General features: G+C 47.1%; 1 protein-coding gene across 3 annotated transcripts in view; it reads left to right on the forward strand.

The window, feature by feature from the left end:
• SHANK2 (SH3 and multiple ankyrin repeat domains 2) overlaps positions 1 to 27,235 on the forward strand; it is a 694,542-nt gene that overhangs the window by 18,599 nt on the left and 648,708 nt on the right. For all 3 annotated transcript variants that reach the window (XM_054524157.1, XM_054524158.1, XM_054524159.1), the window contains exon 2: positions 9,085 to 9,184. The gene's annotated coding sequence lies outside the window, so the exon portion shown is untranslated. The remainder of the gene's footprint in view (positions 1 to 9,084; positions 9,185 to 27,235) is intronic.

Consider the following 27,235-nt stretch of genomic DNA (forward strand, 5'->3'; position numbering starts at 1 on the left):
GGTCTCTAACTCCTGACCTCAAGTGATCCTGTCACCTCAGCCTGCTGGGATTACAGGCATGACCCACTATGTCTGGCCTGCAGGCCAACATTTTAAATAGTTCAGTAATTCAGTTATTCGCTACTGGGGGAAGGAGCATCCCCTTTTAACGGATGCCGTTAAAATTTCCTAGAACCCAGTTGCGGATTTCTTAGAGAATTTGTTGAGATATAATTTACATATCATTGTGATTCACCCTTTGAAAACCTGCAGTGCGGTGTTTTATAGTAAATTAGGGAGATTGTGCAACCATCAGAGTCGATTTAGGAACATGTTTATCCCCCCAGTAAAGACGCCAAAACCATCAGCATTGCTTCCCACTCTGATCTTCCCTCCTCTTCCCAGACCCTGGCAACGACTAATCTGTCTTCTGTCTCGGTGAATTTGCCCGTTCTGAACATCTTACGTAAATGGAATCGTGCAAAATGGGATCCTTTGTGACTGGCTTCTTTCACTTAGCATCGTGTTACCGAGGTTCATCGGTGTTGTAGCCTGGGTCAGGCCTTTATTCTTTTTGATGGCTGAATCATGTTCCATTTTAAGGCTGAACCACAATGTGTTTATGCATTCCTCAGCTTAGGGATGTTGGGGTTACCTCCACTTTTGGGCTGTTATGAGGGATGCTGCCGTGAACATTCATATACACTACTTTTTTAGTTTTGGTAGAGATGGGGTCTCCTGTACTGTAGGCTGGCCTCACACTCCTGGGCTCAAGCCACCCTCCCACCTTGGCCCCCCAAAGTGCTGGGATTACAGGTGTGAGCCACTGTGGCTGGCCTACATGTTTTTGTGTGGATGTATGTTGTATTATTTTTAGTTGTATGCCTAGGAGTGGAATTGCTGCCTCTTATTGAAACTGTGTGAAAGTTTTGTTCTTTTGTTTTCCACAATGTACTTTTAAAAAGACTTAAAAATTTTACAGTTAACCTTTGAACAATGGAGAGGTTAGGGGTTCCAACTCCCACACAGTCAAAAGTCCAGGTATAACTTGTGACTCCCCCAGAACGTAACTACTGATAGCCTACTATTGACTGGAAATCTTAGATAACATAAACAGTCCATTAACACATGTTTTGTATGTTATACAAACAAATAACCTTACCTTAAATAAGGCAGAGAAAAGAACATGTTACTAAGAGAATCATAAAGAAGAGAAAATACATTCACTCCTCACTGAGTGGAAGTGGATTGTAGTAAAGGTCTTCATCTGCATTGTCTTCCTGTTGAGTGGGCTGAGGAGGAAGAGGAGGAGGAAAGGAGTGGGGAAAGAGGAGGAGGAAGAGAAGGGGTTGGTCTTGCCCTCTCAGGGGCGGCAGAGGTGGGAGAATATCCACCTATAAGTGGACTCGTGAAGTTCAAACCTGCGTTGCTTAAGGGCCAGCTGTATTTTTAAGATGATTGCAGTTGTAAGAAATAGTTCAGAGATATACCCAGTTTACCCCCATAGTCTCATCCTGGGACAGTACGATAGTATCATGGCCGGGAAGGTGATGTTGACACGGTCGAGATTCAAATGCTGCTGTCCACACCAGGACCCCTCATGGTGCCCTTTTATGGCCTGACACACTTCCTTCCACCCCTGCTTGCTCCATAAGCCCTGGTAACCACTCATCTGTTCTCCATCTCTGTAATTTTGTCATTTCAGTAATTATACAGAAATGGAATCACAGTATAAGTAGCATTTTGGGATTGGCTTTCCCCTCCTCGGTCAGCACAACTTTCTAGAGAGTCACCCAGGTCTTGTATATCAAAAGTTCTTCCGTTTTTATTGCTGAGTAATGTTCCATGGTGTTGATGTATCAATTTGTTTAACCGTTGAGCTTCTGAAGGCCATCTGGCTGGTTTGCAGTTTTTGGCTATTATGAATAAAGCTGCTATAAACATTAGTGTATAGGTTTCTTTGTCTTTTTTTTTTTCTTGAAGACACCTGGCCCTGCCACCCAGGCTGGAGTGCAGTGGCATGATCTTGGCTCACTGCAACCTCTGTCTCCCGGCTCAAGCCATCCTCCTATCTCAGCCTCCCAAGTAGCTGAGACTACAGGCGCATGCCACCATGCCCAGCTAGTTTATGTATTTTTAGTAGATATTGGATTTCGCTGCCTTGACCGGGCTGGTCTTGAACGCCTGGGGTCAAAGCGATTCACCTGCCTTGGCCTCCCAAGGTGCTGGTATTACAGGCGTGAGCCACTGCACCTGGCCTATAAACATAAGTCTGAATTTCTGTGGGACGAATGCCTAGGAGTGTGGTTTTTGGGTCACATGGGAGTTACATATTTAGGTTTCTAAGGAACTGCTACACTGTTTTCTGTAGTGTCTATACCATTTTGTAATTCCACCAGCAATGTGTAAGATCCAGGTTTTCCACCGGCAATGTGATTCTTTATTTTCTCACTAGCAATTGGTGTCACCATTTTTCATTCTAGCTGTTTTGATAGGTGTATGGTCATATTTGTTTTATTTGCATTTCTTTAATAGCTGGTGTGTTGAACATCTTTTCATGTGCTTATTGCCATCTGTATATCCTCTTGAAAAATGTCTTTTTCTATCTTTTGCTCTTTTAAGTGGATTGTCATTTTGTTTTTGTTTTTGTTTTGTTTTGTTTTACTGTTGAGCTTTGAGAGTTCTTTATTCTAGACACAAATTATTTCGAATTATTTGTTAAATATGTGGTTTGCAGACATTTTTCTCCCAATCTGTGGTTTGTGTTTTTCTCCTTTCAGCAGGTCTTTCTCAGAGAAAAAGTTTTTAATTTGGATGAGAACGTATTTGTCAATATTTTTTTATGTGGATTGTGCTTTTTACATTGGGTCTATGAACTCATTTCCTGTCTCTAGATCCTGAAGATTTTCTCCCATTTTTTCTAAGAGTTGTAGTTTTGTATTTTACATGTAAGTTCAGGATTCATTTTGAATTAATTTTTGTATGAGGCGTGACCCTTAGGTTGATGTTCATTGTTTTGCTAATGGATGTCCAATTGCTCCAGCATCATTTGTTGAAAAGACAATCCTTCCTCCATTGAGTGACTTTGCACCTTCATCAGCAATCAGTTGGGCAAATTTGTGTGAGTTTTTTCTGGACTCTGTATTGAGTTCTATTGCTATGTGCCTGTCCCTCCACCAGAACCACACAGCTTTGGTTACTGGATTACTGTACTGTATAATAAATCTTGAAGCTGAGTATACTGATTCCTCCCATTTTTTTTCTTTTTGCAAACTGTTTTAGTTTTTCTAGTTCTTTTGCCTTTCCATATATATATATATGCTTTTTTTCTTTTTTTCTTTTTTTTTTTTTTTTTTTGAGACGGAGTCTCACCCTGTCGCCCAGGCTGGAGTGCAGTGGCGCGATCTCGGCTCACTGCAACCTCCACCTCCTGGGTTCATGCCATTCTCCTGCCCCAGCCTCCCGAGTAGCTGGGACTGCAGGCGCCCGTCACTGCGCTCGGCTAATTTTTTGTATTTTTAGTAGAGACAGGGTTTCACAGTGGTCTTGATCTCCTGACCTCGTGTTCCACCCGCCTCAGCCTCCCAAAGTGCTGGGATTACAGGCGTGAGCCACCGTGCCCGGACTTTTTTTAGGCAGAGTCTTGCTCTGTTGCCCAGGTTGGAGGCTGGAGTGCAGTGGCACGATCTCAACTCACTGCAACCTCCGCTTCCCAAGTTCAAGTGGTTCTCCTGCCTCAGCCTCCCAAGTAGCTGGGCTTACAGGTGCGTGTCACCACACCCGGCTAATTTTTTGTATTTTTAGTAGAGACGGGGTTTTACCATGTTGGGCCAGGCTAGTCTCGAACTCCTGACCTCAAGTGGTCCACCTGCCTTGACCTCCGAAAGTGCTGAATAATCTTGTCCATATCTACAAAAAAATTTTGCTGGGATTTTGACTGGAATTGTGTTCCTCATCATCACCTGCACATCAATTTGGGAAGAACTGACATTCTGACTATGCTGAGTCTTCCAATCCATGCACAGGATATATCTCTCAATTTTTTTAGATCTTTGATTTGTTTTCATCAGTGTTGCATAGCTTTCAGCATACAGTTCCTGAATGTGTATTGTTAGGTTTATACCTATTTCATTTCATTTCTTTTTTTTTTTTTTTTTTTTGAGATGGAGTCTCACTCTGTTGCCAGGCTGGAGTGCAGTGGTGCAATCTCTGTTCACTGCAACCTCCAACTCCCTGGTTCAGGTGATTCTCCTGCCTCAGCCTCCCGAGTAGCTGGGATTACAGGCATGCACCAGCTAATTTTTGTATTTTTAGTAGAGATGGGATTTCACCATGTTGGCCAGGATGGTCTCTATCTCCTGACCTCATGATCCACCCACCTCGGCCTCCCAAAAGTGCTGGGATTACAGGCATGAGCCACTGCGCCCAGCCAAGTGTTTCATTTTTTGAGCAAGTATAAGTGATATTGTATCTTTAATTTTGCTATCTGCATGTTTATTGCTAGAGAATACAATTGATTTTAATATGTTGATCTGGTGTCTTGTGACCTTGCTCAACTCATTTATTATTTCCAGGAGATTTTGGGGTTTTATGGTTGTTTCTTTGTGATTTTTCATGCTATGTGCAAATAGGGACAATTTTGTTTCTTCTTTTCCAATCTTTTGTTTGTTTGTTTTTTTTGCCATATTACACTTGCTAGAACATCCAGCTCTATGTTGAGTAAGAATGGTGAGAGCAGGCATCTTTGCCTTGGTCCTGATCATATGGGGAAAGCATTTTGTCTTTATTTGGTAAATTTTGGCTCATGGTTTTTTGTAGATGTTCTTTATCAAGTGGGGGAAATTCCTATCTTATTTTGGGGAGAGTTTTTGTCATAGAAAGATGCTGAATTTTGTTAAATGCTTTTTCTGCATTGATTGATATGATCCTTTTTTCTGTTGATAATAGTAGATTACATTGATTGATTTTTTAAAAAAATATTGAACCAGCCTGGCATCCCTAGAATAAATGCCATTTGGTCATGGTATATAATTCTTTTGATATATTGCTGAACTCTATTTGTTATTCCTTTGTTAAAGATTTCTGTGTCTATATTCATGAAGACCTTTGACTTATGTTTGTATAAGGTATCTTCTTTTTTAAAAAAATTATTAATTAATTTTTGAGATGGAGTCTTACTCTTGTCACCCAGGCTGGAGTGCGACGGCACAATCTTAGCTCACTGCAACCTCCGCCTCTCAGGTTCAAACGATTCTCCTGCCTCAGCCTCCCGAGTAGCTGGGATTACAGGCACCCACTACAATGCCCAGCTAATTTTTGTATTTTTAGTAGAGACAGGGTTTCACCATGTTGGCCAGGCTGGCCTTGAACTCCTGACCTCGGGTAATGCACCTTCCTCGGTCTCCCAAAGTGGGATTACAGGCATGAGCCACCACACCCAGCCTGTAATCTTCTTTTTGTGCTCACTTTCTCTGGCTTTGGTATCAGGGTTGCTCCATAAAATAAGAAATGTTCTCTGCTATTCTGCTTTCTGGAAGAAATTGTGTAGAATTAGTATTCATAGAATTCTCCAGTGAACTCATTTAGGTCTAAAGATTTCTTTTTCTCAAAAAAACTGGAGTTTGAAAATTATGAATTCACTTCCCTTAATAGTTGTAGGAAATGATTCAAATTACCTTTTTCAAATTGGGCAAGGTGAAGTAGTTTGTATTTCTTGAATAATTGCTTTATTTCATCTACATTGTCAAATTTATGTGTGTAGAGCTGATTTAGTATTCCCTTAGTATCTTTTTCATGTCTGTAGGGTCTTTAATGGTGTCTCCTATTTAATTCCTGGTCTTGGTAATTTGTGTTGTCTTTTTTTCTTGGTCAGTCTTGTTAGAGTTTTGTCAATTGCATTGACTTTTACAAAGAGTCAGCTTATTGTTTCACTGATTTTCTCTGTTGTTTTTCTGTTTCCTGTTCATTTTTTCCCACTCATATGTTTATTATTTTCTTCCTTCTTTTTGCTTTGGGTTTGTTTGGGTCTCCTTTTGCTAGCTTCTTGAGGTAGGAACTTAGAATTTGATTTGAGATTGTTCTTCTTTTCTAATATATGCTATAAATTTCATGAACAGTTGAAAAGAATGTGAATTCTGCTGTAGTACGGTGGAGGAAGGTTCTACAACTATCACTTTGATCTTGTTGATTGGGTATATTACTGAGTTCTGTATCCTTGCTGATTTTCCTGTCTTATTCTATCAATTGTGGAGAAAGGTTTGTTAAAGTTGTGTTCAGTTATAAGTGTGGATTTATGTCTTCTTTCTTCAGTTCTATCCACTTTTGCTTCATGTATTTTGCTCCTCTGTTGTTTGGTACATACACGTTTAGAATTACTATGTCTTCCTGGTGGAGTCCTCTCTTACATTATGTAATGTTCTCTTTGTGGTATTTTCTTTGCCCTGAAGTCTACTTTATCTAATATTAACATAGCCATGATTGCTTTCTTTTGACTTATGTTTGTATAAGGTATCTTATTCCATCCTTTTACTTTCATCCTACCTATGTCATTATATTTGAAGCAAATTTTTGCAGACCTCATTTAATTGTATCTTTTAAAATCTACTCTGCCAATATCTGTCTTTTAACTGGTATATTTTAACCATTTACATTTAATGCAATTATTGATACATTAGGCCTTACATTTGTTATTTCAGGTTTTCATTTTTCTGTTTTTCCTGCCTTCTTGTTGGTTATTTGAACATTTTTGAACATTTTTTAGGGTTCCATTTTGATTCATCTGTAGTGTTTATGAATATATCTCTTTGTATAGCTTTCTAAGTGGTTGCTCTAGGCATTATATCATGTATACTTAACTTTATCATCTATTGTGATACCAGTTTGAGTGAAATATACAATCTTCTTTGTCTCTTTACCCTTCTCCATTTATAATTGTTAAATATTTGCTCTATACATTTAGAACCACATCAGATTGTGTTGTAATTTTTGCTTCAACCATCAAATATAATCTATAAAACTCGAGAAGGAAAGCCTATTATATTTACCAAACTTTTGGCTTACCATACTCTTTTTTCCTTCCTAATGTTCCAAAACTCCTTATTTTATTATTATTTTTTATTTAGAAAGGTTTCTTTTTAGCTATTCTTTTAGAATAGGTCTGCCAGTGGCAAATTTCCTTTGTTTCCTTTCATCTGAGACTATCTTAATTTTCCCTTCATTCTTACAGGATGTTTTTGCTGATATAAAATTATGGATTGAGAGTTCTTTTCTTTCATCACTTGAAAATTACTGTGCCACTTTCTTTTGGTCTCCACAGTTTCTGATGAGAAATGTAAGTATTGGTTTCTCTGCCTGTTTTCAATATTTTTTCTTAGTTATTAGTTTTCAGAAGTTTAATTCTGATGTATATTGGTGTGAATTTTCTTGGGTTTATCCTATTTGGGATTCATTCAGCTTCTGGAATCTGTAGGTTTATATCTCTCATCAAATTTGGGACATTTTGAGTACTTTTTCAGACCCTCCCTCTCTTATCTCTCCTTCTGGGATTTCAAGCATTTAAAGTTAGATATTTTATTATTGTCCCATAACTCCCTCAGACTCTGTTTATTTTCAGTCTTTTTCACTCTATTGTTCAGTTGGGATAATGTCTATTGTTCTGTCTTCCAGTTCACTGATTATTTCCTCTGTCCCCTCCATTCTGCTGTTGAGTCTATCCACTGAGTCTTTTATTTCAGTTACTATATTTTTTAGTTACATCATTTTCTTTTATTTTTTTTGTAAGATGGAGCTTTACTCTTGTTGCCCAGGCTGGAGTGCATGGCATGATCTTGGCTCACTGCAACCTCAGCCTCCTGGGTCCAGGTGATTCTCCTGCCTCAGCCTCCTGAGTAGCTGGGATTACAGGTGCCCACCACCACACCCGGCCAATTTTTGTATTTTTAGTAGAGATGGAGTTTTGCCATGTTGGCCACGCTGGTCTCAACTTCTGACCTCGAGTGATCCACACACCTCGGCCTCCCAAAGTGCTGGGATTGCAGGCATGAGCCACCGTGCCCAGCCAGTTCTATCATTTTCACTTGATTCTTTTTTATATCTTTGGTGAGATGTACTGCTTTGGTGAGGCTTTCTGTTATTTCGTCTGTTTCTAGCATGTTCGTAATTGTTCGTGGAAGCATTTATCATGGTTGCTTTCAACTCTTTGTCAGATCATCCCGACATCTCTGTCACCTCTATGCTGGCATCCATTGATTTTCTTTTTTCAGTTTGAAATCTTCCTGATCTTTGGTTTGATGGGTGATTTTCTACTGAAACTTGGACATATTTGTATTATGTTATGAGACTTTGAGTCTTACTTAAACTTTTTTTGTAAGCTAACTTTTCCTGTTGCCACTTCCACAAGGGAAGGTGGAAAGGGATGTCACCTCATTACAGACAGGTGCTATAGAAATCCAGGCTCCCCATGCTGCCCATACTAATGCCAGAGTGAAAGGAGGATTTGTTACTGCCTGGTGGGGATGAATGTGCCAGCTCCTTCCTTTGGTCTATTTGATGCCACCCTGGCAGGGATTTGGTGCTTCATTATAGCCACACAGGGTGGAAATCTAGACTCCCTACTCGGCCTTTGCTGCTGTGGGTGGGGCTGAGGCCACAGATTTTTCTGCAGTGTCTGGCTGGAGTAGACCTGTTGTTGTCTAAATGTATTGCCCTGTTAGCTGCTGCTTTCCTAGTCTTTCGACTAAAGAGAACACACTTTTGTTGTGGTATTGTTCCTGCTCCTGTTGGCTTTTCTGTGTTGCTGGCTTATTCAGCACCACGTCTGGGATGTACGAGGCAAGAAGAAAACCCAGGGAGCTCACACCATGTCCCTGGCTGGTCCACCATCTCTCCACCTTGCAGAGTGTTATGTTTGTTTTATATACAGCATCCTGAGTATTAGTTGTGCTTTGTGTGAGGAATAGGGAAAAATGTGTCTACTCCATCTGCCCAGAAGCAGAAGTTCAATCCCTGGTTTTTAGCACAGAAATATCAGAATCGACATGAAGTTTTAACACTTGCCTCTCAACAGTCTGTGTCTGACCACGCCCTGGTCTCATTATCTCTCCACAGGTCTGGAAATCTCTCCAGGCACCCTGCTTTGGCCCCCTAGAATACAGACAGTTCCTGCTCTAAGAGGCCATCTGTGGGGCTCAGTCTCCCAACACCTCTGGTGAGTTACAATATTTTCCCCTGTCCTTGTTACCTGCAAGCCAGTGGCCACTGTCTGGGTTTGGTCCACATCCCTCCCTTTGCACTGTGGCCAGGGGACTTTCAGTTTCTTGTTGTCAGGCCCTGTGTGCCCTGTGCTTGTGTTTGGGTGGGAAGAGGGTGGATAGCATTGTCCTTGGTGGCCCGCTTGTGTGACCTTGCGGGGTATGAAAGGGACTATGCCTCTGGCTTCTGGACAACGCTCTGAGCGGTCCTCACCAGCGTGCCCAGGCTAGACCCAGTCGGGGTGGCTGCAGACAGATGAGTGGTGCAGATGCTTCCAGCTCCTTGCCGTCATTTTCACATGAACGAGGGTGCGTCTCGTGGTGCCCACGTGCAGGGAAGGGTGCAGTGAAGCCCAGGTCTGTGTGCTCTGCAGAGGCCGGAGCGTGGGCTGGTGCTCAGTGGCTCTATTCTTGAGCGCCTCCTCTGTGCCTTGCTGGTATCACCTCACCTGTAATGTGCTTAAAGGCCCCATCTGCCAGATATCTTACCAGCGTTGACTCTGACTACCACCAGCTCCATGCAGAAAGTGGAATTACCACCATTTTCAGTGAGGACACAGGCTCTCAGCAGATACTTGGTCATGGTCACATGGGATTGAGTGGCTGAATCCAGCTTGGCTTGACCGCACACTGGGCTCCTGCTGGTACAGGACCCTTCCTCCTGGCATGGCCTTGTATACCAGGGACCATAAAGACAGATCTGTGTGGTCCAGAGCCCCGTGGGCAATTTCTCAATCCTTCTGAACTGTCCTCACCAGCATGCCCATGCCAGACCCAGCCAGTGTGGCTGCAGACAGATGAGTGGTGCAGGCGCTTCCAGCTCCTCTCTGTCATTTTCACGTGGACGGGTTGTACCTGGTGGTGCCCATGTGTAGGAAAGGGCCTCTGAGCTGCACAGACCTGCCCAAGAAGCTGTGTGAGATATGCTTTCTTAATTGTGTGCACCACGAGATCTTAATACTGTGGAAGGGCCATACAGTCATCCCTTGCATCCAAAGGGGATTGGTTCCCGGACCTCCCGTGAGTACCAAAGTCCGTGGATGCTCAAGTCCCTGATTTAATATGATGCAGTATTTGCATATAACCTAAGTACTTTCTCTCATATACTTTAAAACATCTCCAGATTGTGTATGATACCTAAACAATGTAAATGATATGTAAATGGTTCCTATACTGTATTGTTTAGGGAATAATGACAAGGAAAAAAGTCTGTACATGTTCGGTACAGATGCAACTAAAAAATATTTCCAATGTGCGCATGGTTGGTTGAGTTCAGAGTAACTGAAGCCTGCATATGGAAGGCTGTTGATGTGCCGATCGTGTATCTCTGCTTCACCCTCCACCACCCCATGAGAATGCACACCCTGGGGTCCTAAACACGGCAGGCAGGAGCGGAATGTCGGAGTCACAGCCCCATGCAGGACTACCCTGGTCCTGGCCACCATCGCAGTTGGGCGGCCTCACCTGCCTGGTTTTCCTGTCTCCAGCTCCACAGCTCACCAATCCCGTCTGAAATCCAGTCGGACTCTCTTTCTCCCCGTGTTCAAGCCCTTCTCTGCACCCGTGTGTCCCTCCAAGTCCCTGAGCTCCCTCTCTAGCCTCTGCTGTCACTCCCCTCCCAGATGTGGACAAGTGTCCTCCCGGGTGGAGGGATGGTGACACGGCTCCGTGGAGGGTGCTTCTGCCTTTCCTGGCTGTCTTGGCCGAGAGCTGGGTCTGCATCCTCCACAGTCCCCCTCGTCTCTGGCCGATGCTGCATACTTGTCCCTTGTGCAGAAGTGCTGGCCCAGTACACGGTTCCTGCTCGAAAGGTGTCACAAGGATGCATATGAGAATGTGTGACCCTGCTGGAGAAGGTGGTCCACCCCTTTATTCTAGAGCAGGAGCAGACTCAGAGAGGGAAGGACATTAGTCCCTGTCCACCCAGGAAGGAGCACGTGTCCCTGCAGGCCTGGGGTTGAGCCATAAGATGTTGTCAGCAGTCAGCTGCCTTTGGCTTCCTTGGAGCTTGGACTTGGGACTTGCTATTTATTCATACTCTCTCCCAGGGCTGGGGCAGAGCTAACATCCATGGTGTGCATGCACTTCTGCCTTTGGAAGGCACCTGCGTCTGGCCAGCTGGGCCTTGGTTCGCAGCTGGGACCTGTCTCCCTGAAACTCCCTTCTTAGCTCCTCTGGGAGCTTCCTAAGAAAGGAACATGGGGCGGTTGGGTTGAGCCTTTGCTTGTCACTAGGAGCCTGTCTCTCAGGAGCTGCCGTTGGCTCACAAGTGGTGGGGAGCGCTTGCTTCCAGAGTAGCAGGCCTGCAACCCTGCAACCCTGACAGCTGCAATTAAAGGGAAGGAGAGAAGGAAAAGCCGGTCTGGGCAATTCACGAAGGCTGGGAGTGAATTTGTTTTAGTTTTATTTTTCTGGTCAGGGCACTTTCAGCCCACACAGTTGATGACCTTGGGACAGGGGAGCCGTGCTGCTTTCTGGAGCAGGATGGTGGTGCTGGGTGGGGTGGGGTGGGTGGGGTTTTCCTCTTGGGGATGTCGATGATCTGGGAGGCCTAGGAGGTGCTGGTCCTGGTGCAGGGAAGGGTGAGGCAGAATCACCGACCTGGCCACGCTCACCTGGGTGCTTCTCCCTCCAGCGACTTCTCCTGCTTCCTCAGGTGTCCCAGTTCCGCCCTAACAGGAGCCACCAAGGGACCCTGCTCCTCAGTGGCTCTCCCAATGTCCTCAGACCCCCATTCATCCATCATGAACATCGTTGTGTGGGCACCTCACGCCCCCATGCCATGGCTGCAGCGTCATTTTACAGTGGAGACTCCCAGCGCCTAGGCACCTGCACACATCCTGGGTTTCTAGCCTTGTCTACTGATCACCTCCCCTTGCTGCTCAGAAAAAAACTGGAAAAGTGCCCTCAAGGGGTAACTTAGTGAGCTGCCAGGGTATCGCATAATTGGTGGCAGAAAGGTTCCACTTAGGAGTAACGGAATTAATTGACAATGTTGCAATTCTCATTGACTGTTGAAGACACTAGATTAGATGAATTTGAAGATCTGGTTTTTCCTGAGGTGTTCTTTGCTATTGTCTCAAATTATATTTTCCACTTGTGGGTGTAATCAGACACCCCCTAATGATTAATGACATGACCCAAGAGGATATGCTCCAGGGCACCCTCCTGGGTGGGGAAACAGGGGATCAAGCGGCATTTGTCAGGGCAGGACTGGGATGAGGACCCTGTTCTCTGCACCTGCGCTCCGGCCACCGTCTCCCTGCTGGGCACCCACTGCCTTGTGCCCAACCAGAAGCTGGCAGACTGTGGTGTGAGGGTCCGATCCTGCTCATTGCTTGTTTTTGTAAATGAAATTTTGTTTTTATTTTTAAAGTCTTAGCAAGATACACATAATACAGAATTTACCATCTTCATCTTTTTTTTTTTTTTTTTTTCCCCGAGACGGAGTCTTGCTCTGTTGCCCAGGCTGGAGTGCAGTGGAGCGATCTCGGCTCACTGCAACCTCCGCCTCCCGGGCTCAAGCAATTCTCCTGCCTCAGCCTCCTGTGTAGCTGGGATTACAGGCACGCGCCACCAAGCCTGGCTAACTTTTGTATTTTTAGTAGAGACAGGGTTTCTCCATGTTGGCCAGGCTGGTCTTGAACTCCTGACCTCAAGTGATCCACCTGCCTCGGCCTCCCAAAGTGCTGGGATTATAGGAGTGAGCCACCGTGCCCAGCCCATCTTCACCGTTTTTAAAGTGTGCCGTTCAGTGACATTAAACACATTTATGTGGCTGTGCAACCATCGCCACCAACCGTCTCCAGAACTTTTTCATCTTCCCAAACTGAAACTCTGTCCCCATTGAACCCTCCCTCCCCATTCCTCTTCCCCAGCCCCTGACAACCCCCATTCAGCTTCCTGTCTCCATGGATCCCCACTCGAGGAACCTCATAGGAGCGGGGTCATGTGAGATTTTGTGCCTGACTTCTTTCACTTAGCGTAACGTCCTCCAGGGTCACCCACGTTGTAGCATGTATTGGAACTTCATTTCTTTTTAAGCCTAAGAAATACTCCTTCTGTGAATGGACCACACCTCATTCATCCGGTGGTGGACACTGGGTCGCTCCAACCTTTTGGCTGTTGTGAATAGTTTTGTGTGAATGTAGGTGTGCGGATATATCTCCTCAAGATATCCACCCATTCTTTCAGGCATATACCTACCCAGAAGTGGAATGGCTGGTTCATATTTTTTTTTTTTATGTTTAGTTTTTGGAGAAACTGCCGTACTGTTTTCCACAGTGGTTACACGCCTGTGTAACCCACAGTGGTTAAACCCACAGTGGTTTACATTCCCACCAGCAAGGCTCAAGGGTTCCAGTTTCCCATATTGTTGCCAACACTTGTATTTTGTTTTTTTGTTTGTTTGTTTCTGTTTTGAGACTGGGTCTCACTCTGTCACCCGGCTGGATTGCAGTGGCACAATAAGGCTCACTGCAGCCGCGGCCTCCCAGGCCCAAGCAATCCTTTCCATCTGGGCCTCCCGAGTAGTTGGGACCACAGGCATGCACCATCATGCCTGGCTAATTTTTAAATTTTTTTGTAGAGACGGGTTGGGGGGTCTCACTATGTTGTCCAGGCTGGTCTCAAACTCCTGAGCTCAAGCAGTTCACCCACCTCAGCTTCCCCAAGTGCTAGAATTACAGGTATGAGCCACCACACCTGGCCTGTTTTTGTTTTTGTAACTTTTTAATTTAATTTAATTATTTTTTGAGTTGGAGTCTCGCTCTGTTGCCCAGGCTGGAGTGCAGTGGTGTGATCTCAGCTCACTGCAACCTCTGCCTCCTGGGCTCAAGTGATTCTCCTGCCTCAGCCTCCTGAGTAGCTGAGATTACAGGCACCCACCACCATCCCTGGCTAATTATTTTATTTTATTTTATTTTATTTGTTTAGTAGAGACGGGATTTCACCATGTTGCCCAGGCTGATCTCGAACTCCTGACCTCAGCTGATCTGCCCACCTCAGCCTCCCAAAGTGCTGGGATTATAGGTGTGAACCACCACACCTGGCCTGTTTTTTTTTGTTTTTTAAAATAGCCATTCTAGGGGGTGTTGATGTAGTATCTCATTGTGGTTTTGGTTTGCATTTTCCTATTGATTAGTGATGTGGAGCATCTTTTTATGAGCTTATTGGTTATTTGAATATTTTCAGAAAAATGTCTATTTAAGTTCTTTGCCCATTTTTGAATTGTTGGATTGTATGAGTTCTTTATACATGCTAGATGCTAATCCCTGGTCAGATGTGTAATTTGTGATATTTCCTGACAATCTGGGTTCTCTTTTGTGAATAAAGTTTTATTGGCACCCGGCCGTGCTCATCTCTTTCCACATTGTGTGTGGCAGAGTTGAGTCGTTGTGACAGACTGCATGCTCTGCAGAGTTGAGAGTAGTTACCAGCTGGAGTTTTGCAGAAAATTTTGTGGGCCCTTGTTCTAAATGATCTCAGCACATTGCCTAGAACCACGCCACTTTTCTCTGATGTGATTCTGAGAAATGCTCTCTCCTCATCTGGCTTCTCTAAATCCTGGTATGTGGGACACCCCACGTGATGGTGTCCTCATGGTCTGAAGCTTGCCCACAGAGCCTTGGGTAAGCTCCGTTACTTTCTTCTGCGATGTCTGTGTAGGATGCTGACCACCTGTGGGGTGCACAGATGCCACTCTCTATGGGTGCCCTACAGAGAAGGCTGCCTGGGACTCCTTCCTGCTGGGGGCTGCAGAAGAGAGAGGCATTCAGGCACAGTCTCCAGCCATGGTGGAAAAACAAGGCCGGGTTGAGTGGCAGGACAGCAAGTCTGGGGCTTCCTTCCCAGTTAGTTATGCCCAGTGCTCTGTTTATGCTGCCACTGCAACTTGTGTCTGGTTCAGGGGTCATCGGACTTTCACGTGAGTCTTTCCCATCGAGAGACCTTGGAGTTGATGGAGATTGGGTGTGTAGGTGCTCTGTGCTGACGGGGACAGCTGGCTGGTGAGAAGGTAGCAATGAAGGTTCCAGACCCTGCCCTCATGCTGCTCATCCCTGGGCACCGCAGATTCAATTTAAAAATAAAGCAGGCCGGGCGCGGTGGCTCACGCCTGTAATCCCAGCACTTTGGGAGGCCAAGGCAGGTGGATCACCTGAGGTCGGGAGTTTGAGACCAGCTTGACCAACATGGAGAAACCTCGTCTCTACTAAAAATACAAAATTAGCTGGGCGTGGTGGCACACACACCAGCTACTTGGAGGCTGAGGCAGGAGAATCGCTTGAACCTGGAAGGCAGAGGTTGCGGTGAGGCAAGGTTGCACGATTGTACTCCAGCCTGGGCAAGAAGAGCAAAACTCTATCTCAAAAAAAAAAAAAAAAAAAAAAAAAATTAAAAGAATTTCTTCAATAATAAATTGACTCTAGCTTACTGTAACTTTTTTATTTTGTAAACTTTTAATTTTTTTAAAAAAATACCTCTTGGCTGGGCATGGTGGCTCACTCCTGTAATCCCAGCACTTTGGAAGGCTGAGGCAGGTGGATCACAAGGTAAGGAGATCGAGACCATCCTGGCTAACACGGTGAAACCCTGTTTCTACTAAAAATACAAAAAATTAGCCGGGTGTTGTGGTGGGTGCCTGTAGTCCCAGCTACTCGGGAGGCTGAGGTAGGATAATGGCGTGAACCCAGGAGGCAGAGCTTGCAGTGAGCCGAGAACGCATCACTGCACTCCAGCCTGGGTGACAGAGCGAGACTCTGTCTCAAAAAACAAACAAACAAAAAACCTCTTGACTCTTTTGCAGTAATACTTAGCTTAAAACACACATTGTCAGCTATACAAACATTTTGTTTCCATATATCCTTATTCCATAAGCCTTTTTCTATTCAAAGAATTTTTTACTTTTTAATTTTTTTTGTTAAAAACTAAGACACAAATCCACACGTTAGCCTTGGGCTACGCAGGGTCAGGATCATCAATACCATTGCCTTTCACCTCCGCATCTTGTCCCACTGGAAGGTCTTCAGGGGCAGTAATATGCGTGGAGCTGGCGTCTCCTGTGATTACAGTGCCTTCCTCTAGAACATCTCCTGGAAGACCTGCCTGAGGCTGTTTTACGGTTTACTTTTTTTTTTTTTGAGACGGAGTCTTGCTCTGTTGCCCAGGCTGGAGTGCAGTGGCATGATCTCGGCTCACTGCAACTTCCACTTCCACTGATCATGTGATTCTCAGCCTCAGCCTCCGAGTAGCTGGGATTACAGGCGTGCCACCATGCCCAATTAATTTTTGTATTTTTTAGTAGAGGTGGAGTTTCTCCATGTTGGCCAGGCTGGTCTCAAACTCCTCACCTCAAGTGATCCGCCTGCTTTGGCATCCCAAAGTACTGGGATTACAGGCATGAGCCACTGTGCCAGGCCCCTAGTTTACTCTCTTTTATTTTATTTTGAGACGGAGTTTTGCTCTTGTCACCCAGGCTGGAGTGCAATGGCGTGATCTTGGCTCACTGCAACTTCTACCTTCCGGGTTCGAGCGATTCTCCTGCCTCAGCCTCCCAAGTAGCCGGGACTTACAGGCGTGCACCACCATGTCCGGCTAATTTTGTATTTTTAGTAGAGACAGGGTTTCACCATGTTGGCCAGACTGGTCTCAAACTCCTGACCTGATCCTCCCACCTCAGCTTCCCAAAGTGCTGGGATTGCAGGCATGAGCCACTGCACCCAGTCTGTTTATTTTTTAATAAGTAGAAGGCATACTCTAAAAAATATAGTAAATGCATAAACCGGTAACATAGTTTTTTCTTATTATTGAGTACTACGTACCTAGAAAATTGTATGTGCTAGACTTTTATTAGATTGGCAGTGCAGGAGGTCTGTTTAGGCCAGCAGCATTGTAGACGCGTGAGGAATGCATTGAGCTACGACGTCCCAGTGGCTGTGACCTCACTTGGTGATAAAAGTTTTCAGCTTTTATTTTTATTTTATTATATTTTATTGCAATCTTATGGGACCGCCATCACATACGCAGTCCCTCCTTGACTGAAATGTTGACAGCAGCACATGGCTGTATTTTTAGAGTGGTGCAGTCATCACCAAAATCAGTATTAACATTTGTGAAAAGTAATCATTTTTTTATATTGCCCCCCAAAAACCTGTACCATTAGCAGTCACTGCCTCCTCCTGAATCCCTTTACCAATCACCTCTGGCCCTGGCGACTGCAAATCTCCATTTCATCTCTATGGATTTGCCCATCTGGGACAGTTCATATAAGTGGAATTGTGTAATACGTGACCTTTGTGTCCGTCTTCTCTCACTCAGCATCATGTTTTCAAGCCTTGCCCACGTTTATTAGCATGAGTCAGTGATTCCTTCCTTTTAAAGGCTGAGTGATACTGCATCATATGATATAGCATCTTTTTAATCCAATATTATGTTTATCACATGCTGGACATTTGGATTATTCTCACTTTTTGGCTTTTACACACTTGGACATTCTTGTACAGGCTTTTGTGTGGACGCGGTTTCGTTTCTCTCAGGTAGATTCCTAGGAGTAGAGCTGCTGGGCCATGTGGTGCTCAGTGTTTAACCTTTTGAGGAGGGACAAACCGTGTTCCAGAGCGGCCGCACCGTTGGACGTCCTTTCCAGCATCGGATGAGGGCTCCACTTGCTCCACGTCCTTGCCTACTTCTGTTCCCATCTCTCTTCTTGGTTATTTTCATCCTGGAGGGTGGAGGCGGGGGAGATGCTATCTCATTGTGGTTGGAAAGATTTGATTTGAGCATCAGCAATGTGCCTAAGGTGGTGGTAGGTGCTGTGGGAACCTGACTCCACTGCTTGTCCCTAAAAAGGTTGTGGTCTGACTACAGAGTGGGGGTGCCACTTCTGGGGTGTCATGTCTGGGTTTTGCCGAATAATCGTGTTTGCAGAGGTTTGAGCTCCTGAGCTGGCATGCCTGCAGTGTGTGCAGGGAGAGGGGTGTAGATGGATGTCCGAGGACATTAGCAGGGCCCTGAGTGGGAGCCACTTTGCCACGGATGGCTATGTGGGGACACCTCTTTGGGGAACAGTTGGGGCTGTGGCCTTCCCCACGTGCCTGCCTGGGAGAGGAGGTACATCCTCAGCAGGCCTTCCTTGCTTTCTTTTCAGGCCTGACCTCACTTTCGCTCGGGGGGCCTGTCTTGGCAGGAGGCACCGTCTGAAGCTCCCTTGGTGCCTCTGGGACCTGAGCCCTGCTGATGGGCAGCCAGGGGTGACCAGGGCAGAACCTGCTGAAGGCTTCATGGGAGACACAAAGCCTTGAGATGACAGAGTGGTGTGTTCAGACAGGGTGAGGGGAGTCAGGGAGATGACAGAGTGGTGTGTTCAAACATGGTAAGGGGAGTCAGGGAGGCCTCCAAAGTACAGAAGCAGGGGGCAGGGGGACCAGAGGTCACTTGGTGCTGCCCCTGCTGAGACTGTGGTGGACACCGAGGCTCAGAGAGAGCGTGGGCCCTGCCGTGGCTCCAGGGTGAGAGCTGGGACCTCTGGTTCTTTCCAGCACTCGGACGGCGTTAAGCTGCACTATCATGAGGGGTTTTGATGAAGGACATCGCACATCGGGGCATGCCTGCCTGATGGTGTGAACGTGTGGGCTGTGGGAGGATGGCTGGTGGAGGGAGCTGTCCGCTGAAGGGAAGGCCCCCATGTACCTGCAGCACAGCCAGCTCCTCTGTGTATGTGGGAGCGGGGAGGAAACTGCCACACAGCCCCATTCTGTTCTCCCTCCCTGCCGAGAGGAGGATGTGTGGAAGGCGGGATGCCTGGTGGCCCTCAATACCTGGAGACCAGAACAAAAGGCTGTGGCCACCCCCAGGCCTCCCATCGAGCACCTGGTGGTCTAGAATGGCCTTTTGTGACCCCGCTTCACCTTCTTAGCAATTGCACGAGAGGACAGCTGCAGCATGGGTCCCAATCAGAACCGCGCGATACCCCGCCCCGGAGGACAGGGAAGCCCCGGGGTGGCACGCGACAGATATGTGGGTGGGCACTTGGGTGGCCCAAGGGTCTGACAGTGACACCCTCTTGGCCTGACTCCAGTTAGCCTCTGGCCAGACTTGCTGAGACAGCAGTGAGACCTTGAGCCAGACCCATCTTCACATTTTAGTCTCCCAACATAGCAGGCTGAGCAGAGGTGACACTTCTTTGGAAACGTTTGGTTAGGGTAGGTCATTTTTTCAAGCAAAGCTGATGGTGCTAAATCATGATGTCTTTTGGCTACAGAAGAAAGAAGTCCTGGCTGTGTGTGTTTCGGCTGTCGGTGGAAAAGAAGGGAGGGTATCCCTCTGGGGCCTGGGGAGCGCTGGTTTGTTGCTGGGGGATCTAGAGGGGAGCCAGCGCGCAGTTCCTCACCTGCCTGGAAACCATCGTCCTTGCTGTGTCTGTCTCATTTGTGCTGCAGGATTTTAACTTATGGAGGTGGCTGAGTGAGGACAAAAGGATTTCCCAAAAGAAGGTTTTATGGCTTACATTTCCCAAGAGCAGGGGGCATGAGCCCTGGGGCCACAGGGGAAGCCCCAGGGTTTGGTTAGGAGGCAGGAGGTGGGAGGAAACTGAGGCCAGAGCTTTTCTGGGGGTTTCTGTGAGAGAGGCAGGGCCAGGTTGGGTGAGTCATTGCAGTCGGCCTGGGGCTGTAGGGGAGGTCTTTGCTTGCCTGGCACCTGGTCCTGGGGCGCCTTAGGGCAGGGGTGGTTCATATTGGCTGGGTGAACAGGAGTTGAAAAAGGGGGTGGTTGGCTTGTGCATGTGAGTGCACGGTAAGAGCCCAAGGAAGCCACTCACTGTCTTTGGGAATTAGCCAGCCCTGGAAGGGGCGGTCTCTGCCAGTGTCTGCGAGGCTCCCCTAGACGTCAAAACATCCTAAGACAGAAAATAAAAGACATGATTAGTCCAGTTTGCCTGTCAGAAAGGCCATTCCTCTGTGTGGATGGAGGCGGCAGGCTGGCAAGAGCCAGAGGGAGATGACGTGTTTGTAGAAGGAAGATCAGCCCGGTGCTCAGGTGTGGCCAACATCTTTTCCCATAGGGAGTCAGTTTCCGAGTGTGGGGAACATGAGAACGAGACCCTCAGAGTTCAACAATGCTGTTTAGGTCTAATGCCCCATATGGCTCGTGCAGTGATTAAAAACAATTCCATGGCACAGAGGACAGAGTCTACGCTCTCCTCTGTGTGGTGTTTAAACCTCTGTTTTACAGGAAAATGGACTTTGAATTAAAAACCTTGCCCCTGGGGATTTATCCAGAGGGAAGAGTAAAGTGAAACTGTGATCATAAAGATGTCCAACTTGGCACTATTTAGGATAGTGAAAGGTTGGAGCAAACTGTGTTTTCCAGAATAGAGGGATGAAAGAGTATGGGAATCTTGGCGTCCTCACAAAATACCAGACAGGCCTTGGCAGGCACAGCTGTGCAGGCTGCTGGCCGTGTGGGAAATATCTGCCTCTATTCTGAGAGCCACCCGTCCCTGTGCCTGGCCCCTCAGCTGCTAGGAGTCCCTGCTGTCCCGGGAAGATTCTCCTTTTCCACCTTTGCTCATTCTCTGTAAAGAACCTCAGCCCTTAAGCTCCCTGGACTTACCTGGATGGCAGCAGCAGTCCTGCACCCTGCAGCGCTGTAGAAATGGGCACAGTGTTTTTCGGTTCCTGCTCCTCTCCCTGCGCCTCCGCCTGGCGTCCCTGCTCCTCTCCCTGCGCCTCCGCCTGGGGTCCCTGCTCCTCTCCCTGCGCCTCCGCCTGGGGTGCCTGCTCCTCTCCCTATGCCTGCGCCGGGGGTGCCTGCTCCTTTCCCTGTGCCTGCGCCTGGGGTTCCTGCTCCTCTCCCTGTGCCTCCACCTGCTGTTCCTACCTGGTTACCCAGTGAGGGAAATGAGGAAAGAAACCTCTCCTACCAGAGCAGGGATTCCTGGTGGCAAGAACGTCCTAAAGCTTTGCAAAGCTCTGGTGTTTGACATTGAGGAAGTGGATTCATGGAAACTGCTAGAACGCTTTGAGGACTTGAATTGAGTTTATGCATCCAGGGAACAGGATTGTGTTCAGCCTGCTCATTTCTATAAATCCTCCCATCTCGGCCAAAGATGGTCTCATCGTCTTAGAGCAATGACAGCCCTTTCGCGTGGAACGGGCACGTTTGCTCTGTTCACTGCAGCCCCTGGAAACAGCTGCGTGATGCACATGGATGCTCACTGGGTGAGGACGAAGATGACCCAAGAGGAGGAACGAGGCTTGTTTCCCCTAGAATGTCTTCTGAGTCCTAGGAAAAGGGCTGTGACATTTTGCTTTGGCTTTAAAGCCAGGTCTGAGAACATTTTTGGACATGTTATTTAAATTGCAGATTTTAAGACCTTATCTATAGGACATCAGATTCAGTAAGAATCTGTCTTTTTAGCTGATTTCCCAAATAAGTCTGCTGCATGCCATGGTGGTAAAACTCTGCTTGAAGCATGAGGAGTCTCTAAGACCCAACTGTAGCATAAGAGAGCATTTGTACAGTTACATCTGGTTTTTAATCTCTGAGCTTCCTGGCAGCCAGGGCAAGAAGGGAAAGATGGAATAACAGAATTCTTTTGTCTAATAATATCAGTTCATTTGGAAAGCAGACTTTTCTTGGTGCTCTCATCTAGGAAGAATTTTTTCATGTGACACGGTGTTTGCAGGTGGGGTTTTGCAAAAAACAAAATGGTTTCAAATACCTTTGACCTCAGTGAAAGCTGAAGACATAATGAATAGGCTTTGAGGTGGACCTTAAGCCAGAGTGGTTCCAGTGTGTTCCCATCTCATATTTTGAAGTGATTCAGGCATGCAGCTTGAAGAACCATGCACAGAGGAGATCTGGACAACCGCAAAGCTTTTCTCAAAAGAAGTGAAAAAAAGAATGAGAGAGAATTGACTCACCATACGTCATGTGATTCCATTTGTATGAAATGCCTCGAAGTGGCCAAGTTATATATAGAGAAAATAATTATGGTTGGGGAGAGACGGAGGGAGAGGATGGGGAGCTTGAGGAGTGATGGCTAAGGGTTACAGGTTAATTTTTTTTTTTTTTTTGCAAATGCTCAAAAATGGATTGTGGTGATAGATACCCTACCCTGTGAACTCACTAAAACCTACTGAATTATACATTTTATTTATTGTATTTATTTATTTGTTTTGAGACAGGATCTTGCTTTGTCACCCAGATCGGAGGGCATTGGCACAACCATGGCTCACTGCAGCTTCGACCTCCCTAGCTGAAGTGATTCTCTCACCTCAGCCCCCCAGGTCGCTGGGATTACAGGCACACACTACCATGCCTGGCTAATGTTTGTGTTTTTGTAGAGATGGGGTTTCTCCATGTTGCCCAGGCTGGTCTTGAACACCTGAGCTCAAGCGATCTGCCCTCCTCGGCCTCCCAAAGTGCTGGGAGCACTGAGTTACATACTTTAAATGAATGAATTTGATGATGTGTGAATTTTAAAATCTCAATGTTTTTTTCCAAAAAAAAAAAAAAAAAAAAAAAGGAAATTGACCGATAGGACTCAGTGTGCTGGACTGAGTCCAGGGTTGGGTGCCAGGGAGTATGGAGTAGCCATGGGGCCTGTGGGTGTCTCAGGGAGTTGTCGTCATGAACTTGGTAAGGGGAGCAATTAGGGCTGCAGCAGCCCCGGGGGATCCCCCTGAAACAGGACCCCCCCGAGGAGTCAAATGGCAGGATCCTGTCAGCGGTGCAGATGGACTGAGCTGCAGTACACCCCGCCCTCTCCTCCTGCTTGTGTCTTGGACGCTGTTGTGTTTCCCCAAATCCGTGAGGATAAGGGGAGTGCCGGCACCGCATCATGCTCTCTTCACCGCCCCGGAGATGTTTTTCAATTCAGTCCTGGGGCTGCCAGGCTCATTCTTGGAGCAGGGAGGGTGCTGTCCAGGTGTGGAGCGTGTTTTATTTAGGACAATGGTGCTCTGTCTGCAGTTCCTTCAGCAGATGCCTGGGTCTCTCAGTATCCACTGAGCCCCAGGTCAGGTGGAGGGAAGTGGGTGGATGCAGCGATCTGGTCTCTGGCTGCAGTGGATTTCCTGACACTTGCAGAACAGTCTGCCGGTAGGGAAGAAGTGAGACGAGTGTGAACAGAAACAAAAGCACATTACATGAATATAAACATATACCTGGGCCGGGCACGGTGGCTCACGCCTGTAATCCCAGCACTTTCGGAGGCTGAAGCGGGCGGATCATGAGGTCAGGAGATCAAGACCATCCTGGCTAACATGGTGAAACCCCGTGTCTACTAAAAATACAAAGAAATTAGCCGGGTGTGGTGGTAGGCACCTGTAGTCCCAGCTACTCAGGAGGCTGAGGCAGGAGAATGGCATGAACCTGGGAGGCAGAGCTTGCAGTGAGCCAAGATCGCACTATTGCACTCCAGCCTGGGTGACAGAGAGAGACTCTGTTTCCAAAAAATAAATAAATAAATAAATAAATAATAAAAATAAATAAATTTTATATATATATATATATACCTGTGGATTTCCAGTGAAGAGGACCAGGTGGCAAGGGCTGAGACCAGGTATGTACCACTAAGTACTGGGGATGGTTTTGCAGCCCCTGGAGACCCCTTGGGACTGAGGCTGCCTTCGGAAGTTCCCTTGCAGATGATCAAAAGCTGCCGTTCTTCACATTTTGGGGTCACGGACTTGTTTGAGCATCTGATGAGTCTTGTGAAGAATGGATGCCTCAGCACACACCCACGTCCTGCATCAAATCCTCAGTGGTTTATTGCCACTCCCAGAGATACCCCACCGGGCACCAGGCATCTGATGAGTCTTGTGAAGAATGGACACGTCCTGCTCTCCCAGAGAGCCCCCATGGGGCACCTGGCAGGCCCCTGGGATCTACTCTGGCAGAGACTCCCCAGTATATCTCTCTAGGCAGCTCACGGCAGGTGCTCTGTTGATGGGACCAGATGAAGACCCTCACCTCCAGAGCAGATGCTCTGTTTGGTAGTCCAGGGACACACGCAGCAGGGAGGGTCTCCTGCAGGAGCACCCAGCACATTGGCACTGACACAGGGCTCCTGTCTGCTGTGTGTTCTGCCACAAGGGACGGCTGCTGCCTGGCTTTGCAGCTCTCCCAGAAGTTCACTGAGTCAAGAGTGAGGAGCTGGGTCTGGGTATGACCACGTGTGTGCTGGTGGGAGGGGGCTCCATGGCTGTTCCCGATTCTGAGAGGAGGCACAACCTATGCAAAGGCAAGCACCTAGCTGTGTCCCTGAACAGGGAAGCCTGATTCCCTCCACACCGTGCTTGGCTGGGCTCCTGCGAACCGAAGCTCCCTCCCGGGTCAGCCCTGCACGTGGGTTTTCTTGAGGCAGGGTGTGGGAGGGTGTGTCTGATTGGCCTGTGTCGGGAGTGGCCCACTACAAATTGCGAAGGGGATTTCTTGATGAGAACAATCATGACAGTCCTGGCAAGGCCCTATGCTTTTCCTCAAGTCCCCACCCAGAGCGACATTTGTCCTGGCCTGGGGATGGGGCTGGCAGAGCCTCCTGCTTCCTGATTCAGCCTGGCTGGTTCCTGACCAGCTCCTTCCATCTATGGTGAGATGAGGAGAGCCAGGGCCTGGGAGGGACGTTCTGCTTTTGAAGCACAGTGGCTTAGACTTAGAGGACTGGGCTTTATTCTGCTCTGACCTTTCCCCTGACAGTGGGGCCGAGTGTCCTCTCTGGTGAGGAACAGTGGCTGACGGCGCATCTCACTTCTGCAGACGCCTTTTCCTGGAGACATATAATGTTGGTCATCCCAACAGGATCATGAAATTTCTTTTTCTTCTGTTTCCTGGCCTGTGATCTCCCAGAGTTTAGCAACCTCTGCTTTAAGTCAGAGGGTGTGTGTGCCTTAGATGCAATTTATTGAGCACTTCTGTCTCAATAAAAAGTCCAGTCTTCCTAGACTATCTTGTTAAGCCTCCAACCTGCCTTGGACAGATAAGGAAACTGAGGCTGGAGATTCAGTAACTCACCAAGGATCACACCTAGGGGAATCAGAATCAGGATTCCAAGCCAGTGTTTCGTATCCCAGAGACTGCCCGTTGGTCTCCTTTGCTGTGCCAACCACTGTATCCTGGGAGATCCCTTGAGGCAGGGCTGTTGTATACCCACCTGTAATGTCCACAACACCTGCCTAGGACTCGGGAAGGGAGGGTGGGGAGGAACACTTGGGTGCACAGCCCTGTCCTGGCAACGTAACGTCCCCTGGAGCTATCCAAGATTTGGAAAGCAGCATCAGGCTAGGGTTTATGGGGTTGAGATTCTTTCCCCCCTTGTTCCATAGCCTCACCCAGTCCATCCTGGGAGCTTTCTGTGCATACTGGGCTCTTGTGCGTGTCCCTTCTCCCCCCCACTTCCCCATCTCCCCTGACACTTCTGCTGGGGCTGCCATCCTTCCCAGGACAGCTTCTCCCTGCCCTGGCACATCCCACTCAACCAGCGATGCCCACTTCAAGCTCATGCCCCTCCAGAGCACCCTCCTGCCACACTGGGTGCACAGTGGGGCCCCTGGGAACACCACTGCATGGCTTTCTGTGTCCCCCCTTGGGTTTAAGTACAGGGACGCTGGAATAGTTGGATGTTCAGGTCAGCTGTGGATTTCTTCATGTGTGGGTTTTAGGTGTCTTAAGGCCCTTATAAGCTTTTCTTGGGAGCCCTTAGACTGCCAAACCCAGGGTACCCCTCGGACGCAAATCTTTCTTTTTTTTTCAGTGGAATTCATTGAAATTTAGGTAAGCCTGCCTCGGAAGCAGGCAGGAACGCAGAGGAATTCTTTTCTCGGCATTTCGTTCTCCAGCCTGGAGAGGCAAGAGTGACCCTGAGTGTGCCACCTTCTAGAGAGGCCTGGTGCAGCGTCAGCCTCCAGCGACGGTGTCACACTGAGGACTAGTTAGAGCTGTTCAGATTCTGGAAATGAGGACTGTAAGACCTGGCTGAGGGAGAGACACAGGGTCACACGGGGCAGTTGGCCCTGGCGTCAGTGCTGTCCTGCTCTGTCAATTTGTTTTTGCTTCTTGGTTAAACTTTACCTGCATCTCAGCAAAGCACTGAAAATAGATTAGAAACTTGCTAATTTCCCCTTTTCTTGGAAAGAAGAAGGGAAAAATCAGAGAGAATGTAATTCACCACAACAAGCAAACAAACCTAATGTAGGAGGCTAGGCCTATCTGAGACTGTTAGAAATAAAATTTAAAATGGGCCGGGCACGGTGTCTCACGCCTGTAATCCCAGCACTTTGGGAGGCCAAGGCGGGTGGATCACCTGAGGTCAGGAGTTCAAGATCAGCCTGGCCAACATGGTGAAACCCTGTCTCTACTAAAAATACAAAAATTAGCTGGGTGTGATAGCGGAAGCCTATAATCCCAGCTACTCGGGAGGCTGAGGCTGGAGAATCACTTGAACCCCGGAGGCAGAGGTTGTGGTGAGTCGAGATTGTGCCACTGCAACCCAGCCTGGTTGATAGAGTAAGACTGTCTCAAAAAAAAACAAAAAACAAAAAAAAAAGAATTTAAAGTGTTGGTTGAATCCAAATGTTCCTGTTTTTTTTTTTTCTTTCCTTCCATGATTTTTCTTTTCTTTTCTTTTTTTTATTTTGAGGCAGGGCCTCACTCTGTTACCCAGGCTGGAGTAAAGTGGCCCAATCATAGCTTGCTGCACCCTCGACCTCCTGGGCTCAAGCGATCCTCACTCCCCACCTTCCTGAGGAGCTGGGACTACAGGCATGCACCACCATGCCTGGCTAATCTTTTTTTTACTTTTACTTTTCTTAGAGACCAGGGTCTTGCTGTGTTGTCCAGGGTGGTTTCAAACTCCTGGCCTCAAGCGAGCCTCCCACCTCAACCTCCTGAGTAGCTGGGACTACAGGTGTGTGCCACCATGTCCATCTAGTTTTCTTACCTTTATTTTTTGTAGTTGCTGCGTCTTGCTATGTTGACCATGGGTCTCAAACGCCTGGCCTCGAGTG

This window comes from Pongo abelii, chromosome 9 (assembly GCF_028885655.2).
Source record: "Pongo abelii isolate AG06213 chromosome 9, NHGRI_mPonAbe1-v2.0_pri, whole genome shotgun sequence".
Classification (NCBI taxonomy): Eukaryota; Metazoa; Chordata; class Mammalia; order Primates; family Hominidae; genus Pongo; species Pongo abelii.